The following is a 5,088-nucleotide window of genomic DNA, read 5'->3' on the forward strand; positions in this document are numbered from 1 at the left end:
TTGGTTAATCCTTCTCTTTTTCTGGACCTTATATTCCTCAGGAATCTCTTCACTGATGTTCACTTTTATGTGTACTATCGTCCCCTCTTTCTGTTTCTCCTATTTAAAATGTTTTCTAGTATTGCATTTTGAAATACACTGTCCCCAATGTATTTTGGGAACTTGTTGCCTGTGCCCTGCTCCATCTGGGTGGCACGCTTTCCCTTTACACACGCTCTTGCCCTTTGGATGCTTAATGACTGAAGTGCCTCACCTACCTCCCCACTCTCACAGGATGGCTGAATGGTTGAACCTAGTGCCACTTGTACCTCTACCTTGTAAGGTCTGTCTCCCTTTCTCCCTGGGTTTCAAAGGCACAGCACACCTGTCTGTCGCACCTCTGAACGCCTCCGGGCCTGTCCCCGCTGACCAACCTGCCCTTTCTCCTCCGCGCCGCATCAGAGCCGCGGGGGGTTGTGACGGGGCAGCGGTGAAGGTCGCTGAGCCGTTCGTACGGGGACCGCCCCGCTGCGTGCCCCCGACCAGAGCGGGCAGAGCTGCGGCTGCTGCGCGACACTGACCGTTCAGTGCCCCCCTCGCACCGGTTTCGGCGGCGGGGCCGCGCTCCCCCCCCACCCCCCCCCCTCAGCGGGCGCAGGCGAAGCCCCGTTCGAAAGGGCGCCGGCAGCCCGCGCCTGCGCACTGCCCGCCCCGCCGGCGGCGAGGGGCGGGGCGCTCACTGCCCACCGCGCCCCGGCGAGGCGGCCGGCGGCAACGGCGGAACTACGCGTCCCGGCATGCCCCGCGCGGCCCGCTCCCCGCGGCCGGGGCGAGGGGGCCGCGCGCAGGGCACGCCGGGAGCTGTAGTTCTCCGGCGCCGGGCATTGTCTCTCCCCTTTCTCTGTCCGGGAACCCGACCGCCACCCCTGCCGGGTGAGCGCCCTGACTGACAGCTCCTGGCAGCCAGTGGCCGCCGCGCTGTGTGGCGGAGCCCGGCGCCCGTCTCCCCGGTGACCGGGGGGAGCCGGTGCCTCAGCGGAGCACCCGGAGCCCGGGGGCACGGAGGTGAGTGGGTCTGAGCGGGGCAGCGCCCGCCCCTGCCCGCCCGGCGCTCCCATCCCCCTCGCCGCCGAGCGCCCGGCCCGGGACCCCGCTCGGGTGTGGCGGGGGGGGGTGCGGGGCAGCAGATGGGCGGCGGGAGGGGGGCGGAGGGGAGCCGAGGGGGGGAGGGGAGCGCGGCGGAGGGAGCCGGGGCGGGGGGGGGGGGGGGGAGCAGCGCCCGGGCCGCCCCCTCTGCGCGCCCCGCGGGCTGCGGCGCTGCCCGCGACCCCCGGCGGGCAGCGCTGAGAGGCGGCGGCGGGCGCGGGGGGGTGGCGGGTACTTCTCACCCTCCCGTCTTTTTACCGCTTGATTTTTCAAACCGTCCCTGCGGGCTCAGGTGCCGCTTCTCCCCTCCCCGCGGCTCCACCCTCCCGGGAAGCGGCTGCCCCGCGGGGCGGTTAACGTGTAACCCCGCGGACCGTTGCTCGAGGCGGGCAGCGGCGGCGCGGACCCGCCGCGCTCCCCCCCCCGCCCCGCGGCCTGCCGGGTCGCCCTCCGCGCCCGCGGGACGGGCCCGCGTCCCCGAGTGCCGGAGCCCTCCCTGCCCGGGGGGCCGGGCTGCCGCCCGAGCAGCGGGAGCGCGGCTGGCGGAGCGCTGTCCCGGGGGTCGGACGTGCCCCTCTCGGCTCCGCGTGGAAGCGCTGTGAGTGCAAACCCGCCCGAGGCTGTCCCCGGCCGCTTTTATTCCTGAGCCGATCTCGCGTGTCGCGGCTGCACCCCCAAGTGCTGCCCTTTTCGCGGCGTCCCAACAGTTTTGGAACGTATTCGGAAGAAAAGAAAGGGTGGGAAATGCCTAACTACCAGCAGAACCTCTTCACCTTCTTAAATACAACAAATACATTAATCCGAATTGTAAACACATGACTGTGTGTACAACAGCTTTAGAAAACTTCGTCCTTAGTCGTATGAGTCTTGTCAGACACAACTGCAAACGTTCCATCGGGGTTCTGTCTGCTCTGTACGCTGCCGCCAGCGCGAGAAGAGTTTTTACTAGCAACTATTTTTTAGTCTGCTGTTACTAATTAAAGCCAGTATTTTCTGAGTGATCGTGCTAGGTACACATCATTGTTTTCTGGCAAAGCAGTTGCTGCTTATACAGGAAACATAATGGTATGTTTTACCTATTATGCTGATAAGACTTTTTTTTTAATTAAAATATTGTCCCGCCCAAGTTCTCAAACAACTGGTAGTTGTCTTCTGCAGGTTGTGCTGTTATATTTCTTGTGTAACTTGTCTATAAAACATGTACCACATTTGAATAATGAGTGGAATTCAAATTTTATAACTTCGTTTGAGCTTTGTACTGGCATCATTTGTGGAAGTCAGTTCTGCCTTAATGAGCGGCACTCATGCTGAAGAGTATTTTGGAATACTTCAAGACGTGTGTGAGGGATGAGGGAACAGTCTCTCTCCTCTATGCTCTTCCACTTTTCACTCTTTATCCTCTTACAGTCTCACTATTGAAAAACAAAATGAAGCCAACCAGTTCTCTTTCTCAAAAAAAACCAAACCCCAAACCCCAAACAAAAAAGCACATTGACATGGATACTGTAGTGCTGAGTTTCCAAAGGCTTTTCAAAATTAACTCCTGGTCACTAGCATAGGCTTAAACTTCACATGCTCCCTCACTGCCCTCTGTAACTATGAAGGTTATAGTCTAACACAGACTATAGCAGGAGTACGCCTCTTGTTTCTGTTTGCTCTCTTTGTTGCTATGAGTTAACGAGCAGAAGCAGGAAACAAACCACCTCTCTCTCTTGAAAGTAAGCAAATAAGTATTATTTTCTCTGGAGTGAGAGGGTTTGAAATGACATGAAAAGCTATCATGGATATTTAAAAGCATAACATAAAGAAATGCGGTGTTTGTGGGATAAAGTGCAATTCAACTATAACTAGTGTTTTTGCTCTTTTATACCCTCAAAATAATTCCTTTATATGGTAGATCAGAATGTATGCTGGCAGAAAACTCAAATGTTTCTTTTTTTTGCAGTTCTGCGACAAAGCTGATGTATATGGGCAAGTTATGTTATCTCATGTACTTGAACAACTCTTAATTTATATACGTTAGTGTTTCTGTCTGAAATGTCCCGTGAAATAGTTTGTAGTTATTAAACTGTGTTTATTCTGTGTCGTATTACAAAGGTGTGTTGGTACAAATTCTGATGAACTTTCTGAAATGATAGTATTAATTTTGTATTTGCAGTGTTTTTCAAATAATAGGAATTCTATATTTACAGTGGTTTAATAAGTATATTGAAATGTCACAAAACTATTGTTTGCTAAAGATGTATTACAGATGACTTGGTTTTATAGGCCTGTTTTCTTGTATAAAATGCATATATTCTCTTGACTAGTACTAATGTGTTTTGGTATGGAACAGACTTTTTTCTTTAAGACTTACTTTATCATACTTAGCAAAACCAGAAGGTCAAAGTAAGCTTGGCCATGTGTAGTATTGTGGTGTAACCATTTTTCTGACCTACTGTATATGACTGTAGTTATGCTATCAAATTAATAAAATTCAGTGCTATAATTATTAAAAGTAATTACAGTAGTATATTATTGGTAGTCTCAGATTCAGTATTTAATTTGAACTGAAAATCAGCAGCTCAATTTTATTGTTGGTTACTGGTGACAGTTATCACAGGTTATATGGTTCACTAAAAATTTCATGTTTAGTAAACATGCAGACACCTACAGAGCTTTATATCAGTGCAACTAAAATGACGTCTTTGTTCTACTGGATTCACTACACATTTTGTAATTTATTAGAGGAGAAGGACGTTCAGACATAGGATGACTTTGAAACTACAGAAGTTTGTGCCTTTTTTGTGCCATATCTCTTTAACTCCAGGTTTCAAGTCTGCAAAGAAGTTGAAAGAAAATTTAGGCAATTAGATAATTTGATAATGTAGTTTGGAACCTGCTTGTTAACAGTTTGTAACTCAACTAATCTCTCTTGGTTTCTCTGGTTATGAGAAACACTGTTTTAATATTTTTTCCATTTGCCTGTCATGCCATTGTTGCAGTAAAATACATTTGAATACTGAGGGTTCTTGCAGAATAGCTACATTTGTCCTTTGTCTTGAAGTTTCCTAGACAAAATTAGTGAGCTGTTATTTGTCATGGGTGCAGTTGGTGCAAAAAACGCGCAATAATATTCAGCTACTGAGGGAGGGAAGAGGTGGCTTTTCCAGTGATGTAACACAATTTTGGTGGTGGCTTTTTTTTAATTGATATATATACACATTAATAGCAAAAGCCCCTTTAATGTTGAATTGCTTCCTAACTTTACACTCACAAAATTACACAAACACATTAGTAGCTGGAAGTCTTCATACCTCTAGAACTTCATCATTAGAGAAAAGTAATTTATTAGCAGCCTGCTGTTTTGTTTTTATAGTAGTCAGGTTTTGGAATGACGTTCCTTCATTGGTGCTTACGATCTGGAATAAATGCTTGATGTGTAAGGGGCATAGGTTAGGAAGGCAAACAGATAAATCGACTTGTGAACAGAGTTAAAAAGAATCCTCTCATAGCAAATGTGGAATCATGAGGTAGGACAGCGCTGGGGTTTGCTTCTTCCCAACAGGAGCCTAACTACCTTTTCATTGTGTGATTTTTACAGTTGCATTTAGGGTATATTTTCGTAGATTAGGGATAGCTGGAAAAATCCGTTTTTCTTATTAGCCACTTCACCATTACAATATTGAATGTTAATTTTTTTATAACTACTGTTTTTATTATATCTTTTTGATCAGATTATTTATAATCTAGTACTCTTTTAATTGTTTCCTTTCCTCTTGCATGCTAGTAGCACACTTGTAGGTGCCAGATACTACAGTGCCTTATGTTGACTAGGTTAGCAGCACAGTTTTGGAGGTGTCCAAGGGACACATCAGTCTATTCTCCAGACAATTGAGAACAGAAATATTCTCTGTAAGGCAAATTAAAATGCTCCTAGATATCAGGTTTTTATTTACTGTTGGGCATTTGCTGGTTGGGGTT

The 5,088-nt window shown here is 48.6% G+C and overlaps 1 protein-coding gene across 5 annotated transcripts in view; it reads left to right on the forward strand.

Annotated features, from left to right (window-relative positions):
* The first annotated feature begins 936 nt into the window (after positions 1–936).
* The window catches only part of RGS12 (regulator of G protein signaling 12), a 91,012-nt gene continuing 86,860 nt past the window's right edge, over positions 937–5,088 (forward strand). For 4 of the 5 annotated variants that reach the window (XM_074904423.1, XM_074904422.1, XM_074904425.1 and 1 more), the window contains exon 1: positions 957–1,044. The gene's annotated coding sequence lies outside the window, so the exon portion shown is untranslated. Of the gene's footprint in view, positions 1,045–5,088 lie in introns of all 5 variants that reach the window. The other variant, XM_074904427.1, reaches the window with a different exon arrangement.

This window comes from Athene noctua, chromosome 4, assembly GCF_965140245.1.
Source record: "Athene noctua chromosome 4, bAthNoc1.hap1.1, whole genome shotgun sequence".
NCBI classification, from domain to species: domain Eukaryota; kingdom Metazoa; phylum Chordata; class Aves; order Strigiformes; family Strigidae; genus Athene; species Athene noctua.